Source organism: Sminthopsis crassicaudata, chromosome 1, assembly GCF_048593235.1.
Source record: "Sminthopsis crassicaudata isolate SCR6 chromosome 1, ASM4859323v1, whole genome shotgun sequence".
Classification (NCBI taxonomy): domain Eukaryota; kingdom Metazoa; phylum Chordata; class Mammalia; order Dasyuromorphia; family Dasyuridae; genus Sminthopsis; species Sminthopsis crassicaudata.
The window spans coordinates 636,656,937-636,679,641 of record NC_133617.1 but is presented as its reverse complement, the minus strand read 5'-3'; the positions used below and the strand labels follow the sequence as shown (position 1 = coordinate 636,679,641).

General features: G+C 35.9%; 1 long non-coding RNA gene across 1 annotated transcript in view; it reads left to right on the top strand.

The window, feature by feature from the left end:
- Nucleotides 1-22,705, top strand: part of LOC141551351 (uncharacterized) — a 139,255-nt gene that overhangs the window by 11,753 nt on the left and 104,797 nt on the right. The window contains exons 2-3 of the long non-coding RNA XR_012484835.1: nucleotides 4,325-4,439; nucleotides 7,163-7,256. This is a non-coding gene — a long non-coding RNA (uncharacterized LOC141551351). The remainder of the gene's footprint in view (nucleotides 1-4,324; nucleotides 4,440-7,162; nucleotides 7,257-22,705) is intronic.

Genomic DNA, 22,705 nt, shown 5'->3' with positions numbered 1-22,705 from the left:
GAAAAGGGTGGGGTAGAAGAAGAAATTAACCTGTATATAAGAATCCCTGCAGTCTGCTCATTAACTTTGTTTTTAAATTTATTATTATTCACTTTTTGTATTTGCATTTATTTTGCTTAATATTTTTCAATTACATTTTAATCTATTCAGGGGAAGAGTTATAGATACTTGTGTTTTAGAGCACTTTGTCTGGATCTGTCCTCCACAGGTTTATCTTATTCCAAACCATCCTTCCATCTGTCCCCAAAGCAGATGATAAACTTCTTGAGTGGAGGAGCTATACTGTTCTTTATGGTTTGTTTTTTGGTTTTTGGTTTTTTTTTTTTTTTTTTTTTTTTTTGTCTTTAAAACTACAAAACTTAAATTCTCTTCTTGTAACTAAAATTCTTGTAATTAAACTTTGTTGTTTAGTGGTTTTAATCTTGTCTGACTTTGTGACTCTTGTGGGGTTCTCTTGGTAGAAACACTGAAGTGGTTTGCTATTTCCTTCTCCAGTTTATTTTACAGGTGAGTAAACTGAGGCAAACAGGATTAAGTGACTTGGGTCACATAGTTAGTGTGTAAGACCAGATTTGAATCTTCCAGATTCTAGGCCTGTATTCTATATACTGTGCCAGTAGCCTCTAGCAAAATGCCTATATACTATAATAATAACTTTCATTTCCCTAGTGTTTTAATATTTGCAACGCTCTTAGTAGGTGCTTAATGTTTGTTGAACAGAGTTGAACATTTCTAAGAGTTCACCTGCTTTGCATTACAGTTGTCACCCAAAAAGGAAATTACTCTTATCAGCACTAATTAAGCTCCAAAACATCAGAGAACACATCACAGGTATAGATTGCTTTTTTTTTTTTTTTTCTTAAGTCAGAAGTAGATAACATTCTTTCTCCCACTCTAAGCCCAAGAGATTAAAAGCAGATTGGAAGGACAAATGATACCATCCTGACTTAATAGAAAAGAAGCTGATGGATAGGTAGAACTACAGTGGCTTTGCTCCAGGGCAGAAAAATTAAGAGGGTACAAAATGTATCTTTTTGTACATCTCAGTTCTTACACCTGAGCTTTTCCTCTACCCCATTTATAGAGGCAGCAGATTTTTTTTTCCCTGGGTATACTATCTACCTTCCTTCAGAAACTCTACTTCTTCCTCCTTCCCCAGCAAGAGCCAGCTTTCAGTAATTTAAAAGACTCAAGATTTGCTTTCTTTTCAGGTAGCCACAACCCAGTTAGCCCTTCCCCTCCTTCCTCACTCCAGAGTGCACCATGCATTAAAAAATGCTAGTTACACCTTTGTCAATTGGCTAGTTCAGTTTAGCAAACATTTGACACCTTCCTACTTAGTGCTATGTCCTGTTTTAGGGGCTCGGTCTATAAAGAGGAAAAAAATGACCCAATCCTGGCCCTAAAAAAGCTTTTGGTCTAACAGGAAATGTAACAAGTTGCTATATTAGAAGGCATAATGGAGGAGATATGTCAAATTTTGGGAGGGAAAGAGTTTACTTTTAGCTAGGGGAATCAGGAACTGTTTAGGAAGGAATAGAACATGACCTGGGCCTTGAAGAGAATTTCAGCAACTAGAAATGAAAGGAAACCTCTTTGGAGATAGACAGGAGCCAGATGAGAACATGCAATAGCTAGCAATCCAGTGTGGTTGGAAAATGGAATTTATGAAGAGGGGACAAGTAGAAATAAAGCTGAAAATGTAGACTCTGGCTATGGCTATATCACACATCTCTTATGAAATTAAAGCAGATCTGTACTATAAGCTCAGGTGGAGTTATTAGCTCCTGGCTGCAATACTCAGGAGATTTGTGACTGGGTTTGACAGACCTGTTTTGGATAGTGAAAAAAAAGAAGCCAAATGTTAACTTTTGAGAAGTATCAGAATTTGTCCTTGCTGCCAGCCCCTTTCATTGTTTCCAATACCTGAGTCTTGGCCATAGCCCATCTACATTTAGAGGTGAAAAAATGAGATTCCCCTATATATCCAGGTTCCAAAGTGCTGAGGAGACAGCTTTAAAGTACCTGGAAAGGGGACATGGCAAAATGTCCTCCAGATACTCTACTAATTCCTTACAATAACTGGCAAGAGTTCCGCAAAATCAATCAGATGTCCTATTAAAAATGCTGGTGGTGTACTTATATTTAGCTTTCAACCATTATTTATACCCATGTGGAAATCTGAGCCTGAGCCAAGTGATTTTTTTAAATGCAGTTATCATCTTCCCTCTCAGAGAAAGATCAGAACAGGGAAAGACATTTCACTAAGGAGCTTTTCCTACCCGTCATGATAAACCTCTGAAATGACCTCTGAAAGCATGGCCCCCAAATACCAATTCAACTGTTCCATCTTTACAGAAGGGAGAGCTACAGTAGGTATATCCTTCTCCTTTTTTGGCTCTAGTTCAAGCACAGGGACCAAATGGCAATTATAAGCAAGTGAGCACTACTGATCAGGCCAATATAATATGTATGAAGGGTCATTATATGTTATGTCTTTGAGGCAGAAATAACTTTGGGTCCATGGATCTGAAAATGAGTTTGTGAAAGATTTTGGGTAATTTGTGAACTTTAAAGGAAGGAGGAATTGCATTTTTTTTTCACTAGAATTGGGTTCCTTTGTGACCCTTTTATTTTCTTTTGTGCTTTTTATTCTGAGAAGAGGTTCACAGACTGGGAAGCTAGGTGGCACAATGAATAGAGTCTGGGCGTGGAGTCAGGAAGATTTATCTTGCTGTATGATCCTGGACAAGTCACTTAACCATGCTTGTCTCAGTTCCCTTGAGAGGAAAATGAGCTGAAGAAGGAAATGGCAAACCATTCTAGTATTTGCCAAGAAACTCCAAATGGGGTCAAGAAGTGTTGGAAACAACTGAAATGACTACACGACCACCAGACTGCCAAAGGAGTCCATGACATAAAGAAGGTTTAGAATCCCTGCTCTAAAGAAACAGTTACTTTTATCTCCAGAATAACCAAAGGTCTATACTTGGAATAATTCCTAAGAGAGGTATAAAGTAGAAATAAAATATGGAGGCAGATCATATTATAGCTAGTAGGGATCTTAGATGTCAACTTGGCTAGTCCCCTCCTTTGAAGAAGGGAACGCTGAGGCACAGGCAGGATATGTATCTTATCTAAAGTCACAAGCTTATTGATAAGAGAATTAAATCTAGTGCTTTTCACTTCAGTTTCAGAAAATGTAAGAAGATAGTATATCAAGCCATATGAGTTCTAGGTTTGGAATTTGCCTGTAGATAATGGAAAAGTTTGAATCTGAGCATCCAAAGTGAATTTCTAAGAAATTATGCTCTTTTAGATCATCTGCAGACAAAGATAAGACTTGCATCTGACCTCCACAGAGATTCTCAAACTACAGCCCACTGGCCAGATGTGGCCCCCGGAGGACGTTTATGTGGCCTGCCTGGTTATGGCAAATGGGCTGAGGGGTGGAGACAGAGTGTGAGGTTTTGTTTTTACTATAGTCCAGCCCTCCAACAGTCTGAGGGACAGTGAACTGGCCCCTATTTAAAAAGTTTGAGGACCACTGTAGAGTATCTTTTAAGTCCTGAGTCATGGTTTTCTGTAAACAAAGAATTTTGGTGGCCTGGTCTTGGTAGAGTTGAAGGTATCCAATCCATACTAAATGTTGAATATATTTGCTTTTATTCATTTTTCTAGCATTTGCACACTGAATTAAGGTGTACAAAGCACTTTACAAATATTATCTTATTTGATCTTCATGATAATTCAGGTACATAGATGCTTATATTCCCATTTTATAGATGAGAAAACTGAGGCAGCTAGAGATTAAGTGACTTGCTCAGGTTCACTGTTAGTAGATGTCTAAAGTTAAATTTGAAGTCAGATTTTGTGCTCTGTGCATTATAATACCTAACTGCCTCTATTGTGATTAAAGTGCTTTACACAGATATAGACTATTTCTGTGAACAAATTTTATTAAAATTCAGTAAATATGATAGAATGATACATTTTTTTTTTCCTAACTGGTAGGAACTAAGACAGAATCACTTGGATCACTCTATGGAAAGCCTTTACTCTAATGGGATTATCATTGCCACTCACAAAAGAGATTGAACAGGTCAAAAGAACCAGCTTAGCTCTCTGAGAGCTATAAATATTACAGTACAAGCAGCCAAAAAGAAACAGTTCAAATACTGAGGAGCCACAACAAGGATTACCCAGGACCTAGCAACTTCCACCTTAAAGGATTGAAGGGCCTGGAATCTGATATTCTGAAAGGCAAAGGAATTTTGAGCTGCTAAGAATAAAATACCCTGCTAAAATTAGTATTTTCTTTCAGGAAAGAAGATGGACATTCAATGAAACAGGCGAATTCCATTTATTTCTGATGAAAAGACCGGAGCTAAACAAAAAATTTGACCTCCAAATATAGGATTCAATAGAAACATAGAAAGGTAAAAAGAAAAAAACTCTTGAGAACTGTATTTCTGTTATGAGTATACAAAGTGTGTGTATAATTTGATTTTACTCTTATAGAAAAGAAACTAGTGGTGGAAAGGGGATTGTACTGGAAAAAGGGAAAAGTAGAGGTAAAATGAGGAAAATTACATCTCACCAAGAGGCAAAGAAAAACCTATTATAATTGAGGGAAAGAAGGGAAGGGAATGAACATTGTGTGAATCTTACTCTCATCAATTTGGCTCAAAGAAAGAATATAAGACATATTTGGTTTCACGGAAAAATTTCTCTCACCTTATAGAAAAGTGTGAGGGAAAAGGCAAAAATAGAAGGGAAAACAGAAATAGTAGGGGAAAGGTATAAGAAATGAGGAGGGACTCTAAAGGGCTGGGCTGCTTGAGGCAAATGGTGCTCATAAGTAAAATACTGGGGAGAAGGAAAAGGAAAGAGAAAAATATAATTTGGGGTAAATAAGATGGCAGGAAATACAGAATTAGTAGTTTTTACTGTAAATGTGAATGGGGTGAACTCTCCCATAAAGTGGAAGCAGATAGCAGACTGGATTAAAAGTCAGAATCCTAAAATATGTTGTTTACAAGAAACACATTTAAAGCAGAGCAATACAGAGTAAAGGTAAAAGGCTGGAGCAGAATCCATTATGCTTCAGGTGAAGTCAAAAAAGCAGGAGTAGCCATCCTGATCTCAGATCAAGCAAAAGCAAAAACTGACCTAATTAAAGAGATAAGGAAGGAAACTATATCTTGCTAAAATGTACCATAGATAATGAAGCAATATCAATAGTAAATATATATGCACCAAGTGATATAGCATGGAAATTCCTAAAGAAGTTAAGAGAGTTGCAAGAAGAAACAGACAGCAAAATTATCATAGTGGGAGATCTCCACCTTGCACTCTCAGAACTAGATAAATTGAACCACAAAATAAATAAGAAAGAAATTAAGGAGGTAAGTAGAATACTAGAAAAGTTAGGTATGCTAAATTTTTGGAGAAAATTGAATGGAGACAGAAAGGAGTTCACTTTCTTCTTGGCAGTTCATGGATCCTATACAAAAATTGACAATATATTAGGACATAAAGACCTCAAAATAAAATGCAGAAAGGCAGAAATAGTAAATGCATTTTTTCAGATCATGATTCGATAAAAATCACCAGCATTAAAAGGCCAGAGGAAAATAGACTAAAAAGAAATTGGAAACTAAATAATCTTATCCTAAAGAATGAATGGGTGAAACAGCAAATCATAGACACAATAATTTCATCCAAGAGAATGACAATAATGAGACAACATGCCAAAATTTGTGGGATGCAGCCAAAGTAGTAATAAAGGGAAATTTTATATCTCTAGAGGCTTACTTGCATAAAATAGAGAAAAAGAGAAGATCAATGAATTGGACTTGCAACTAAAAAAGCTAGAAAAAGAACAAATTAAACCCCCCCAAAACAAATACCAAAGTTGAAATTCTAAAAATAAAAAGAGAGATTAATAAAATTGAAAGTAAAAAAAAAACCTATTGAATTAATAAATAAAACTAAGAGTTAATTTTATGAAAAAAAACAACAAAATAGATAAACCTTTGGTTAATTTGATTAGAAAAAGGAAAGGAAAATCAAATTGTTAGTCTCAAAAATGAAAAGGGAGAACTTTTCACCAATGAAGAGGAAATTAGAGCAATAATTAGAATATCTTGCCCAACTTTATACCAATAAATTTGATAACCTAAGTGAAATGGAGGAATACCTACAAAAATATATATAGATTTCCCAGATTAACGGAAGAGGAAATAAATTATTTAATAGTCCCATTTTAGAAAAAGAAATAGAACAAACTATTAATCAACTCCCTAAGAAAAAATCTCCAGGGCCAGAGGGATTTACATGTGAATTCTCCCAAACATTTAAAGAACAATTAATTGCAATACTATATAAACTATTAGAAAATAGGAAAAGAAGGACTCCTATCAAATTCTTTTTATGACACAGACTATACGATGATCAATTCTGATGCACCGGGCTCTCTTCAACAATGAGATGAATCATTTCCAATTGTTCAATGATGAAGAGAGGCATCTACACCCAGAGAGAGGACTGTGGGAGCTAAGTGTGGCTCACAACATGGCATTTTCACTCTTTCTGTTGTTTGCATTTTATTTTGCCTTTTTTTTTTTTTTTTACTGGTTTGATTTGATTTATCTTGTGTAGCACAATAATTGTATAAATATGTACACATACATTGGATTTAACAAATATATTTCTACCATATTTAGCACATATTGAACTAGTTGCCATATAGGGAAGGGCATGAGGGAAAGGAGGGAAAATTGCAATACAAAGTTTTGCAAGGGGTAATGCTGAAGAATTATCCATGCATATGTTTTGAAAAATAAAAAGCTTTAATTAAAAAAAAGAAAAAGAAAATGTCCCCTTTTATTGCTAGATTTTAAAAAAAGAAAAAACTCCTTCCCTTATCTTATCTTATTTGACAAACTCCTTGAGGGCATTGACTGACCTTACAACTTTGGTTGTCAATTCCCTGTGGGTTATTAGTCAGGTGCTGGTAGCTAGGGAATTTAATAGATGCCAGTGGAAAATTATTCTGATCAACTAACCTTCTTTGCCTTCTTATGTTGGGCAATCAGAAAGACATGTGGAAGCAGGAAAAGGTAGATGATAATTTAAAATATACATGGCTTTCCCTCAGGGCACTGACATACTTCTCTCCTGTGATGTCACACTATGGAGCCTGGGGCTGATGGAGGACTTGGAGATTGCTGAGGGGAAGACTACAAAGTCAGGTAAATGTTGATGGCTTCTGGGAATGGCATGTTTTCCTACTGTCTCTTACCTGACTCGGGCCATTCCTGGATTCCCATAACTGTACATAATGTTATATCCTGGGCTCCACTTCCCTAGGTCTATCCTGGTATGCTTATACCCAGCTCAGGTGAACTGGCCACAGACTATCTGAATGGGAATCCATGTACATAGGATACTTGGGATCAATAGTGGGATTAATAATTATGGCAGTGAATACAAGCCCCAGGACATCTGTCTACCCTGAATTGGATTTGCCTTAGATACTAGAATTCCCAGTTACAATTCTGAAAAAATAATCCAAATTCACCATCCGAGGTAATCTTTGTTTGTGACAGTGAGTCACATGGTAACAATGGCCCTTCCCTGTTTACTTGATCCAAAGGATCACAGATTTAGAACAGACAGGAGTCTTAGAGGCCATTGAGTCCAATTCCTTCATTTTACCAATGAGGGAACTGAGGCCCAGAGAAGTCATTTATTTTACAACTTGTATATTACTTGTAATAGGTGTTTGTGGGAAGATTCAAGCTCAAGTTTTATTGATTCCAATTCACTCCGATGTTCCATCTAGCTGTGTGATGCTAGAAGGAGAGCCAGAAGTTTGAGTTTGAGTCCTGGCACTGAGGATGCCTGGCTGTGTGACCTTAGGTATATCACTTTACTTCCGAACATTAGTTTCCTCATATGTGAAAAGGAGATAGAGTCCAGCTATTGACTTCCTTGTGAAAACAGCACTTTGTAAATCATAAAGCACTAAACATATATAAGCTATTTGTTCATATTGATTGAGTACCAGCCCAATGTTTCTGGAGACATTTGGATACAATGCATTAGCTTATCACCTGATCAACAGCCTTCAACATGACAAGATTGGGTTGGTCTCACAGGGGCCTATGGGCATCTTTTCTAGTAGTGCCCTTAGCACCACACCATGCACAAACACTTGTTGATAAATCCCATTGTTTGTGACTAAGGGGGATTAAATGACTCACCCTTTGCATCTGGTTTATTCAATTTCTTTGCTATACTTACTGCCACAGTCTCTAATGATGGTAGACAGGAAGTAATACTGAGGATTTGAGAAGATAACTTCTCTCAGTCCTTGATCTCCTGAGATCACTATGTATCCTTTACTGCTTTTCAGATGAGCAAAATGACTCAGCCATGAGAACACTTGAAAACAATTCACATACTTAGTAAGTGTCCAGGTGAAGTCCTTACCCAGGTCTTCTGATCCCAAGAGGGGTAAGAAGAGAGGGAATAAGCATTTAAATAAAGCTTACTATGTGCCAGGCACTGGCTGAGTGCCTTACAAATATCTCATTTGATCCTCACAACAATACTTTTATTAACCCCTTTTTATAGTTAAGGAAACTGAGGCAAAGAGAAATTAAATGACTTGCCCAGGGTCACACAGCTAGTTAGTATCTAAGGCTAGATTTATCTTCAGATCTTCCTGACTACAGGCCAGATATTCTATCCATTGCCTCAAGATCATAAAAGAATCTTGAAAATGTATATGTTTTACTTACCAAAGCAATCTTAGACAGATAAGTATTTTTTTAAAGTGTTTATCGATGTCGTTTTTTACATAACCGTAATTTTTCTCGGTATCATTCCCATTTTTCCTCCTAGTCATCAACAAATCATATTTTTAAGACAAAACACCAGCATGAATGATCAGTATATTGAAAAAGTCTAAAAACATGTGCAAAGCAGAACACTTGTTGACTTCAATAGGATGGGATTAGAATGTTTTTTTCATAGCTCTTTTTTTGAACCAAATCTTTAAAAAAAAAAAAAAAAACACCCGAAAAACATCATTGTTTGGGTATACTTTTTTTTTTTCAGTACTATAGCTCCTCCAGTGTTCATCTCCTTTCACTCCCAAAGAATCATCCTATATAGCCACTAATATTTTAAGACAAAAAAAAGAGGAAAAAATCAGCATTATTCATTAATACATCAAAAGAGTGAGAATATAGATATATGTATATATAGTGTATCTAATAGAATACTAGAAAATGTATAATACTTGTGGATTTACCACCCAGGCAAAGGAAAGGTGTGGTAATGTTTTCTCATATCTTTTCTTTTAAAGCATTCTTGTTCTTTATAATTTTACAGCATTCAGTTTTTATTTTTTAATAGTTATTCTTTCTATTTACATAGTTGTAGTAATATGTATATTGTTTTCTTGGTTCTGTTTTCATCACATCAGTTCATATAAATCTTTCAATGTTTCTCTGTATTCATCAAAAATCTTTCTAAAAGGACAGTAATATTCCATTACATTCATGTACCACAGCCTGTTTCAGTTATAATCTTTAAAATATCTCTAAACATCTTATCTTTAAGATCAGTATACTTAGCTTATATGGGAAGTTTACTTTATTTTAATATTGATTTTTCCTTTACATCTTCCAGATTGTCTGTTTTCCATGGATTCCATGGATTTGCATGTCCTCTTTTTTGTTTCTTTGGTGAAGAAACTTGTCACTGTGTATTCACTTTTTTCTATTCTGTTAATTATTTCTCTTTTATTAGCCATAAGTTCTCTTCTCATAATTATTATTTCTTTTTTAAACCATTCTAGATCGTCCTACTGTGGTTCCATGTTTTGGGAGGAATCCTCTGGGTGCTCTGTATCATCAAGGGTTGATTCATTTTCTTTTGTCTTACAATACTTATTCAAAGACATCTGGACTCATTTAGCTATTTTGTCATCATTAACTTTCTGGTTGGTTTATCTGTTTAACCTCAAATTCTTTAGCTGAGTCTTTTACCTCAAGATTTTAGTAATTTCACCTTTTTTTCCCCCCTTTACATTCCCTTTCTTATTCTTTTTCCTTTGGTTGTTTTCTGAAAGTTTAGGTTTCAAAACTTTCTCAGCCTCTTCCCATGATGAACAAATTCATATTTTACAGGCCTCAGTCTCTGGCCCAAAATGACTTTTAGTGGGGACAGAGCTGGCCCACCTAGATGCTGAGCTCTTTCCCTCAGGAACAGTGACATAAGGCTGGTATAGTACTCTAGTTCCTTTTTTTTCCTTAGTTTTCTGGTTGAGCTCTATTGTAGCAAAGAATATTACTCTCCTGCAATCCCAACGCAGAAAACATCTGCCTTTTGGTTTTCTGTGACACTGGGAGAAGGTAAAGGTGGGCAGAGTTAAGTTGAAGCCATGGTTGTAGTCATTAGTGAACAAAAATATATTTGCATTTCCACAAGCATGATTAAATTTCCTAAGGGTCACATTTCATAGCAGGAGCCAACCTGCTATGGGCTAACACTTTTAATTAAAGGCCTTCATTTTGCTCCACAAACCATAATTCAAAGACAATATAATATATTTCTAGTCATTCCCACTAAGATTTTCAAAATATTCTTTTTCTCAGAGATTTACTGTCAAAGGTACTTTGCAAGCCAGCTTTTCAGCAATGTCTCTTCCTTCCTGACTTAAAAAAAGTTTTAAATAAGTTTGTAAGATATATGTGTGTGTATGTTAATTCTAATAACAAAATGTTTGAGTTCCACTATAATCACAGAAATGTCTGAAACAAATTCTTCCAGAATGACAACTATAACAAGATGGAAAGAAAGGAAAACCAAAACCAAAACCCTTTCTAAAAGCTATCTAGTCTAATTGAGACACAACACCTTCCTGGATTTCTTCATAAGACAAATTTCCTCTGGCCCAGATGATCTTCCTTTTGAGTCCTGGAGTTGGGACTGAACTGGTTGACAATAAGTAGGTGCTTCAGAATCTAATCTCCTACCAGTAGAGGAGGAAAAGTCCAGGGAAATTTGTTAGGCCCCATCTCCTGAGGGAATAGTAACCCTTTGTTTACTGTAGCCTACAAATTGATCATGGGGCTTCCAGATCTCCCTTTTTAAAAAAAAAATAATTCTTCCATCAGCAGTTGATACAAGAATAAAAATAGGTCCCTGAAACAGTACACATTGCATGCAGAGAACCCCTAAGCACGGGGACAAGAGCAGCAGTGGTGTCTGAATCTAAGCACTCCATTCTGTTCTTCTCAACTCTGGCTATGCAAGGTGATGACTGGCAGCACTGTTTGTAAGCACTCAGACTATTACTGAGTACTACTGGCTTGCCAAAAGGTTAGCTCTTGCAAAACACCTGAAAAATTCCCATTGGGGAACCCAGAAGTCTGAGGAAGGAGAAAAATACTCAATCTTTTTCAATTAGCTTGACTATTTGAAATTTAAAATTTTGATCCTTATGTCTTGAGATTGTTTCCCTTTCTCATGCCTTCTCTTCTTTCTAACCTTTTCCCCTGACACAAAAAGAAAGGAAAAAGAGGAACATGTCTGAAAGCCAGTTTTCCTAGTCCTCCATTCTTTAGGACTGGGTACCACCCATATTCCTTTTACTGATAGCCAGAGAGCATTAGATTCTGGGGTTACATTATGACTAATCGTTCAACAATCATCACCAGTTTTGAAATGATGGGCCTCTTCTATATTAGGGTACAGGGAAAAGAGTTTGTATATTTGAGACAAAGAGGCTAACGAGAAATTTATTACTAACAAACATTTCTATAGATTTTAAAGGTTGTAAACATCTTTTTTTTTTTTTTTTTTTTTTTTTTTTACTTATAACAATCCTAAGAAATAGTGCATGTATTCAAACCTGACCTTGGAGCCAATGTATTTTCTACTACAAGATGCTGCCCCTCAGTGGTCTTTTAGAGTTACACAATAGTTTATAAAATCCTTGAGGGCAACAGCCATGGTTGACTTTTATTTTTCCTGTGTTCTCCACCTACCCTAGCATAGCAGGGAAGCACATTGAGGGAAGGGACTGTTTGCTTTTTCTTTGTACCCCTAGAGACTGTCATAGTTCCTGGCACATAATAACAATAAGTAATGATTGATTGGTAGTGGGGAATTCAAGTCAACAAACCTTTTTTAACCACTGTTCTAGGCAGTAAGGATGCAAAGATAGGTAGAATACAGGTGCAGTTCTCAAAGATCTTATAATCTAATAGGAGTGGAAGGAGAGACAAGTATGCAAATTACTGTGATACAAGAAAAAAGTAAGTGAAAGACAAAAGTTGCCACAAAATAGATATAAGAAATTTAAGGAGGGATATTTGTAACATGCTTATTAAGCACAGTCCCTGGCACAGAGTGAGCAGTTAGTAAATGCTTGTTCTCTTCTCATCCCCGCCCTTTCTCTTAAAAGGGGACACCTGAATTGAACTTTAAAGGAAAAGGAGAGACTTTAGCAGATGGGGAGGAAGGGGTGAAAAAGAACATGAAAAAAGAGTGTACTCCAAACACAGACAACAATGTGAACAAAGGAAGAAGTTAGAAGGGAGAAGAGGGAAAACGAGAAATGAAGAATAATCCTAATTTGTCAGAAATCGAGTGTTGTAAAAGTAAGTAATCGATGATAAAGGGGGGTGGTTCAGTTAGAAGTGAATCATAGATGAAAATTTAAAAATGTATAAATTTCTGACTATCCCTTATGAGTTTGGTCCAAAGACCAAAAATTTAGAGGGTCAGTGTCCTGTGAGGAAAGCCAAAGTGAAAAGTGATAATTGTTAGAATGTAATTACTCTCCAAACATATTTCCTTATACTGTAAAATCTTTATTGATTCTGTGTAGACAAAAAAAAATTACATGCACAGTATATAATACTGTTGGTCTGTTGAAGCTTAGACATTCCCTTCAAAGTAAAGGGCTCACCATGAGGCAGAGCTGGAACAAGAGTGCGGTGACCAGAGTTTTTCTCAAGGGGAACCCAATTTAGAGGGCACTTACACAATTATACTCCAGTGATGTGGAACCAATAGAGCTTAGCCCCTGGTTAACAAAGATAATTGGTTCAAATGGGAAGCCTGAAGATAACGCCATTCTATGATCAATCCCCAGGTTAGCTCTTCCCTCATGGTGGCATCAAAGTGCCCTAGGATCCAACAATCTCTCCTTAATAGCTCAGTGTCCCCACTCAGCTGATTGAGTCTTAAAAAGTTGATTTGTGGCTACATTCTGTGCTGAATTCCCTGGAATTCCAGATGGCTATAGAGAGTTCTGACTTAAGGTAGAAATTTTATTGTATGATCTTTCTCATAATACAGGTGGGGAAATCTCAGACAATCAACAACTATTCTTCTGGGAATGACAATGTTTTCAATGCTACTGCACGAGGCAAGTGTTGGGAATATAGAAGTATAAAACATGACCGGGCTCTGCCATCAAGAAGTTTACAAGCTGGGGGAGGGGGGAAGTAAGACTAATTATTGAGAGTCAGCTTGACTTAGTGAGAAGGATATACAGGTGTCAGTCTGTGTGATTCTGAAAAAAATCTAGTGTTGTTATCCTAGTCAAGTCACTAGTCTGAGACTCAGTTTTTCCCATTTGTGAAACAAAAGTAATAACACATGGCCCACTGACATTGTTATTGTGAAGAAAGTGCTATGTAAACCTTTAAGAAATTGAGGACAGGAGGTATTCTTGCTGTTGAAAGAGACCTTAAAGTTACAGGCTTATTAGTAATGCAGAAATAGGAATGCTTCTTTACTTTTCTTGGTGTGAAGCCATCTTGATGGCAAGGGGACAGTGGAAAATTTGAATGTGCCCAACTCTGCATCAGCACAGACCTGAAAGATTCATTTTAAGACTCCGTCCCATAGTCCTCTTACACACTCTGGGGCTTTATAATAAATGTATTTATTATTTGTGTCTGTGTGTGCCTGTGTGTGTGTGCATATGCGTATTTGTGTGTATTTACAGTGCAGCCATCTGTGAATATCTTCATGAAACTAGTTAAAGGCTTTTATGAGACCCTAAACTTCTAGTTAAACTAATTTCCCCACTTTCTCCTCCTCCCCCATGGAATTAGAACTTGAGTAAACAAAAGTCAGGCCTAAGGATGGAGAGGGATTCAGCGAGTGTTAAATGGTCTATTTAATAGGAATTGCTGCATGTCTCTTGGCTTGCAGACATAGCTCTGAAGCCCATATAACACCATCTTTATGTGGTAGTTAGTTAGAAAAGCATATTGACAAAGAGTAGCAGTCAAATCATAACAATGACCTCTCCTCTTAGAAGAAGGTTTTATCTGGAGTGATTTGATTACGCATGCAGCACATTACCTAACCATGTTGCCAGCATGCTCAAAGCTTTTCCCGATGTCCTCGTCCAAGATGGTCCCAAGTTGTCTTTCCCTTAATATATGGTTGGATGCCTTTTTCGTTTTTATACTCTGTTGTCTAATAAAAAGGATAAATGTTCAGCTGGGTTGAGCACACAGAGGGGATTGCTTCCTGAGTACCTGCTGCCCAAGGCTACTTTGGAGGATAAATCTGCCCTGGACCTGGCAGGCACCATAACTGGCAATTTTTGCCCCCAAGACAAACAGTATAAAACACCCTCATTTGGGAGTGGGATGGAGAAGAAAGGTGGGGCAAGGGCTCAATCCAGCCTGCCATCTGGTAGTTTCCTATTTTAACCATTCTTACTAACTCATGCTTAACTCTGATACTTCAGCATTGCTGAAGGACTGCCAATTTTAATCATGTTTGACATTCTCTTCATATGGCATCCTGAGGCGAACCCCTTTTCATTTCAAACTAATTATAAGTCCTTAGGGCTCAACCTGCTATAGATGAGGTGTTGGTGTGGACTTTGAAGCTGAACTATTTTACCAACAAATGTATTTTTGTGAATTACAGGTTTTATAATTATAATGCATTATTCCATAATATAAATGTTAGTATTAACTCATCATTATCTAGACTGATGGAAGCTGTAGTGGGCATTGAACTACAGAAAAGTAGTATAATGGAAAGAGTGCTGAGTTTGTAATCTGGGGACTTGGGTTCCAGTGCTGCCCTTGCTTTCCATTATATATGCAGCCATGAGCAAATCATTTGATCTTTTTGGGCCTTAGTTTCCTTATCTCTTAGTTGAGAGGCTAGAACTAGATGGTCTTTTAAAGTCCTTTGCCATTCTAAATTGTATGGTAGGGGCAGCTAGGTGGCGCAGTGGATAGAGCACCAGCCCTGAAGTCAGGAGGACCTAAGTTCAAATCTGGTCTCAGACACTTAACACTTCCTAGCTGTGTGACCCTTGGCAAGTCACTTAACCCCAATTGCCTCAGGAAAAAATAAATCAACCAATCAATCTTACAGTGCCTAATAATATAGAAGACCACATTTGGGAAATTAATTATCATCTTCAATGATCACATGACTGGTTTTTTAAAAAAACACATCTTTTAAACTATATACATAGTTGCAGATCATGAAATGCAGCAATGATAGAAAAATCTAAAATGTTATCTAATTTTAATATGATAATAGAATAATAAAAATGGGGAAGATCTGAGGGAGAGCATATATCATATCACCAGTGATAATGTACTTCATAAGATACATATTAAAAGAAGTTATCAGTTTTGATCACTTTTGAGCAATATATAAATGCTAGCTATTACTAATTATCATAAATTGGGTCATATTTGAAGAATGAGGGTTGAAAGAGAAAGTAAAAGTACTGGTATTCCTGAATTGTCAAAAGAAACAGAGGAAAGTCTTCAGCCTTCAGTGGGATTGTGTGGAAGACTTACATAATGACAAAATCAAAAATCATTTAATATGAGAAGACTTTGAAATATTATGATCTGCACTGATTGAGAGGAAAATCACATCAATAAAATTACAGATATTTCAAGGAGGGGTAGGATTTCTAAGATTTTTAAGGATTTTTAAGGATGGGGAGGATTCTGGGAAGATGGCAGAGTAGGTTGATAAATTTCAAGCTTTCCAGATTTCCCCCATAAATAGAACAAATTTGCACTTCAGAGCAAACATGGACTGGTGAAAAATCAAGAATCGTTGGGGCAGAAGAGGGGTCCTCCTGATACAACCTGAGAAGATCTTAAGTCCTGGTGCTTGAGGTTAACCTGTATGAAGTGTAAACAGTTCTATTCTAGCTCTGCAGAAACCCTGTGTGGAGACTCTTGAGGCTAGCTGGGTATCCTCCAGGACTGCTGGAGGAATCAGGGTCTGTGTCCAGGAAGACTGAGGGAACTTCAGCTGATTAGGAAAAGCAGGTCCAGCTGTGCTGCAGGAACATGGCTCTGGACAAGAAGAAACCAGCACCAGATGAGAGTGCAGAGGCAGCAGGGTAGGAAAGCTGCTGGCTGTGGGCACTTGCTGAAGAATGGAGCTCTTGGTTTGGGGCTCCTGCTCAGAGTGGACAGCTGAAGGGAAACTTGAGGCACCACCCCCACCTCACAATTAGATGTGCTTACACTAATACCTCTTATTTTAAAAAAATTAACTGGCAAAGAAAGAACTCCACCATAAAAACATACTCTGGGAACAGAGAAGGTTGGGGTTTATCTTCGGAGGATACTGAGATTTACAAAAAAGCTTCTAGACCAAAGAATACTGTGAAATGGGTCCCTTCCCAGAGAGAATTTATAGAACTCAAAAAATGAATTTAAAAATCAAATGAGAGACATTGAAGAAAAACTAAAATATAAATAAATTAAAACCATCCAAGAAAAACAAGATTATAGAAAAAAAAAGTCCACCAACTAGAAAAGGAGATACAGAGGCTCAAAGATGAAAATAACTCTTTGAAAATTAGAATTGGGCAAGGGGAAGCCAGTGAAACTATGAGAGACCAAGAAATAACAAAACATTATAAAGAATGACAATATAGAGCACAATTGGCAAACATAAGAAAAATGACAGATATGGAGAATAGATCAAGAAGAGAAAATATAAGAATAATTAGACTGCCTGAAAGTTATGACCAAAAAAAGAACCTTGACACAATAATAATCTAAGAAAATTGTCTTGGAGTGATAGAGCATGAGGGGAAAACCCCTTCGCCACTTCAATGAAATCCTTTGTGGAAAACACATATGAATATTATTGCCAAATTTCAAAACCCCCAGATCAAAGAAAAAAATTTGGAAGCAATTCAAATTCACTGGAGTTATAACTAGAATTGTATAGGACTTATCAGCAGCCACAATAAAAGACCACAGCTCCTGGAATGATATTTACCAACAATCAAAAGAATAGTACTTAGTACAAAACTATCATATCCAGCAAAATAATCTATAATATTGAATGAGAAAAAAATGAACATTCAATGAACTTGCAGATTTTCAAGACTTTCTATCAACCAAATCCGAACTTAATAGAAAAATTAACATATAAGAGTCAATATCAAAGATCAATTTCTAGGAATTCAACATGGACAAATTTTTTTTAATATGGGAAATGTATACCATATGTTTTAACTTTGACATCAACAATAGGATATAATATTTGGGGTAGAGTTAAGGTAAAAATAGTAATCATGTTATATAACTGAGGTGCAGAGGAAGAATAGACACTGAGGCATTAGAGGGAGGAGAAGGGCTCATAGTTCTGAAAGCCCACTCACATTGGGAATGGGTCAAATAGGCAACAGGATATAGCACCCTCCAAAATCTATATAAGAAATAAAGAGGGGGAGAGATGGGTGAATGAGGAAGCAAAGGGAGAGAGAAGAAGACAAAGGAGGGATCCATGAGTGAGGGGAGGTTAAATAATAGCAAGGCAAATTAAGGAGCAGAATTAAAACAAAGAGTCAGCAGGGATAGGAAAGATATGTATATATGGAAGGGAAGGGGTGTTATGTGTATATATGTTTGTATCTACATAAATGTATTTTTTCTTAACTATAACTTGCTTGGGGGTGAGAGGGATGAAAGGGAGGAAAAGAATAAAGTAAAAAAAGTTGCCCAGCAGAGCACAAAATAACAATTTACAAGGAAGTAAAGAAAAGATGGACAATCATGAATATAATTTCTTCTACTGATTATATATATATATATATATATATATATATATATATATATATATATATATATATATATATATATATATACACATATACATATGTGTATATATATATATTTATATATATGCTTTCTTGAACTAATAAAGTTGTTTGCAAGTTTGTTTACAAGAGGCATTAATTAAAGCTAAGGAGGTTTGGTTTGATATACTCTGTGACTGAAGAGTTTAACTCTTCAGGTCAAGTCAGGAGAAAATACACTACTTTTAATCTAGAAATTAGCATCAAAGATCTGAAAAAGGCTTGCACTCTTTATAGGTCTACATCATCTTATGTTAAGATGCTATTAGAGAATTTAGCTTATGAAAATTTAACCCCTAATGACTGGAAATCTATAGCAAAAACATGCTTAGAACCTGGAGAAAACATATTAATTCTGTTTTGAATTATATTTTGAATCTTCTCTGATGTTCTGCTGGGCACATGACAATGTTCTCTTTTGTTTTATTTTGTTTTGGTATTCCTTTTCTGTTTGTCTTATTCTTTTTTTAAAAATAAAATAATTTTTTAAAAAAGTCTAAGATTATGATGAGCATTACAAATAGTATGTATTTGATCCCATTAACATGTACAAATATTTTTGTTCCAGTTACAGTTCAGAAAACTGAGTTTAAATCTCAACATCTAGAACTGACGTCTTCTGCTTTATTAAGTTATTGAAGTAGAATTGAGCACTTAAATACAGAGTGGATAAGAATACTAAGCCCAGAGTCAGAAAAACTGTCTTCTTGAGATTAAATCTGGCCTTCAATACTAGCTTTGTGACCCTGGGCAAGTAGCTTAATCCCATCTACCTCAATTTCCTCATCTGTAAAATAAGTTGAAGAATGAATTGGCAAATTACTACAGAATCTTTGCCAAGAAAACCCCAAATGGGGTTCTCACACAAAGAGTTGAACATCTCTGAAAAATGACTAAATGACAACGAATTGAGGCAGGACCAGCTTGAGGCAATTGTAGTAAATAGTATTTTTTTAAAAAACACTTTTATTCCTTTGTACCTAGTGATTCAATTTTGGTCATCTCAAATTTTCATATATATGGTTCTTTAAGAGGATTGAAATTCATAGTATTCTCTAGTCTTTACTTGGTTCCACTTAACCTTATCAAATCTTAATTGCCCCATGTTCACTTAATTTCTAAACTTTCCTTCTTGCTTTTTCCAAACTGACTAGAGAGGAGTAGACTTTGAGTGGGCATGTTAGTGATTAATAATGACTTGGTTGTCAATTTTCCCACTTCTACCACTATACCCAAGAACTGAATTATCTGTGAATGATGGAATTTTAAGGCAAGAAGCAGAATTAGTAGGGCTGCTATTCTGAATTAAGAGGACCTTTCATTGTGTAAAAAGCATTGTGGTACTATACTAAGTTTTCTGTATTTAGAATCAAAATCTTGATTCAAATCCCTGTTCTGCTATTTATTTTTGGACAAATTATCTCTCTAATTCTTAGTTTCCTCTACTTCTGAAATGCTTGGATTATATGACATCAAGTATGTAACTTTCTATTTAACCTCCATGTAAAATCATTCCCAGCATTGGTTAATAAAGAAATCTAATTGATAAATGCACTTTTTCATAGCAAGTACATAATTGCATAATTGCACAGTGGAACTAAAATTTTTTTGTTTAAGAAAATATTGATATGAACATTATATTCCAAAACTAGACAACTTCTTTTTTTATTACATTTTTTTATTTAGAATTTTTTTCCACAGTATATATGCATGAGTAATTTTTTTATATAATATTATCCCTTGTATTCATTTTTCCAAATTATCCCTCCCTCCCTGCTCTCCCTCCCCCCGATGACAGGCAATCTGATACATTTTACATGTGTTACAATATAACCCAGATACAATATATGTGTGTAAATCCCATTTTCTTGTTGCACGTTAAGTATTAGAATCCGAAGGTATAAGTAATCTGAGTAGATAGACAGTAGTGTTTAACAGTTTACATTCACTTCCCAGTGTTCCTTCTCTGGGTGTAGTTATTTCTGTCCATCATTGATCAACTGGAAGTGAGTTGGATCTTCTTTATGTTGAAGATATCTACTTCCATCAGAATACATCCTCATACAGTATTGTTGTTGAAGTGTACAGCGATCTTCTGGTTCTATTCATTTCACTCAGCATCAGTTGATGTAAGTCTCTCCAAGCCTCTCTGTATTCCTCCTGCTGGTCATTTCTTACAGAGCAATAATATTCCATAACCTTCATATACCACAATTTACCCAACCATTCTCCAACTGATGGACATCCATTGATCTTCCAGTTTCTAGCCACTACAAAAAGGGCTGCCACAAACATTTTGGCACATACAGGTCCCTTTCCCCTCCTTAGTATTTCTTTGGGATATAAGCCCAATAGCAGCAATGCTGGGTCAAAGGGTATCCACAGTTTGAGAACTTTTTGGGCATAGTTCCAAATTGCTCTCCAGAATGGCCAGATTCTTTCACAACTCCACCAACAATGTATCAGTGTCCCAGTTTTCCCACATCCCCTCCAACATTCATCATTATTTGTTCCTGTCATCTTAGCCAATCTGACAGGTGTGTAGTGGTATCTCAGAGTTGCCTTAATTTGCATTTCTCTGATCAGTAGTGATTTGGAACACTTTTTCATATGAGTGGAAATAGTTTCAATTTCATCATCTGAGAATTGTCTGTTCATATCCCTTGACCATTTATCAGTTGGAGAATGGTTTGGTTTCCTATAAATTAGGGTCAGTTCTCTATATATTTTGGAAATGAGACCTTTGTCAGAACCTTTACTTTTAAAAATATTTTCCCAATTTGTTACTTCCCTTCTAATCTTGTTTGAATTAGTATTGTTTGTACAGAAACTTTTTAGTTTGATGTAATCAAAATCTTCTATTTTGTGATCAATAATGATCTCTAGTTCTCCTCTGGTCACAAATTCCTTCCTCCTCCACAGGTCTGAGAGGTAGACTATTCCCTGTTCCTCTAATCTATTTATGATCTCACTCTTTATGCCTAAATCATGAACCCATTTTGATCTTATCTTGGTATATGGTGTTAAGTGTGGATCCATATCTAATTTCTGCCATACTAATTTCCAGTTTTCCCAACAGTTTTTTCCAAATAATGAATTTTTATTCCTAATGTTGGTATCTTTGGGTTTGTCAAAGATTAGATTGCTATAGATGTACCCTTTTTTGTCCTTTGTATCTAATCTGTTCCACTGATCTACCGGTCTATTAAGACTAGACAACTTCTGATGTACTTTCATGTTCTAAAAATCTATGCTCCTGTGATAGCAAAGTTAAAACAGCATACTAACCAATCAATAGACATTTGGGTATTGCAAAGGCTTTCTTGCGACACTTTCTTTTCTTTCTATATACCTTTTCCCATTTTGGATTTCATTAGCTCAAATCTAGTCTTTCATCATTAATTGCCTGGTGGATATCTATAAATGGATATAACAACAACAAGAAGAAAACAGCATCTTTATAATAATGTATGATTCGAAAAGTTCTTTTTGCATATTATTTCATTTGACTTTTCAATTTAACATGCTCACAAAATGGAACCAGTTAACTTCCCTTCTAAATTCATCTCTCCTTCAAATCTCTTTCTTTTGAGGAAAAAATCTTTCCAATTATCCAGATTCAAAACTTTCAATTTCTCCTTGACATTTCCTTTTCCTTTATCACCATAACCAACTAATTGCCAAGTCTAATATATTTGCCCCTTCTTTCTACCCACATGATCACCACCCTAATTTAGGTCCTCATTGTCTCTCATCTGGTCTGCTAATTAGATCAACCATCATGTAGTTTATAAGTACTGTCTTGAAGTCACCTCTGGCCCAATATCAGGTGAAGGACAAGGCATGAGGAAGCCAAGCAGTTCTAGTCTTCAATTATCTGGTTGGTTGTGGGGCTGTCAATGAACATTTAATTTTAAACAGAGGCCAGAGGGCACTAATGGTTCTCAACAAGGCAGTATCTTTGTGAAGACAGCCTTCTCAGGTAACAAGAAACAATACAACCATATTATATAGAAGTTCTAATCTTTTTTTTTTAACATGACTGCTGCATAAGACCTTTGAGCCAAAACTAGGATGATGCTAAATAATAACAGACAGGAGAATAATTAGTTCTTTCTTGCTGAAAACCCACAGATTAGACCTAAAATATCTGTTATCCACACTGCCATTATAAAAGAGACAGTGACTTATGAGAAAAATGTGTCATTGGTTCCAAATTGTTTTTGATGGTGCTGATGGTGATGATGTGTATGTGTTTAAGGATAATTATATGGTGAGTTTCCTCTTCTCTAATCTGTTTGTTTACCAAAAAATATTGAGCATGCATTACACATCAAGCTAAATAATTCCCCCCATATCTTTGTACTCCAAAATTTGCAGTTAATTAAACTAATTTGTCTGTTTTTGTGGGTTGGAAACTCTTACTGTCATCCTTTCCAATCACTACTTATTTAAATTTCATCCTTGGCCAGTTTCATGATAATCTTTATCTGCTCCAGAGGATTTGAAATG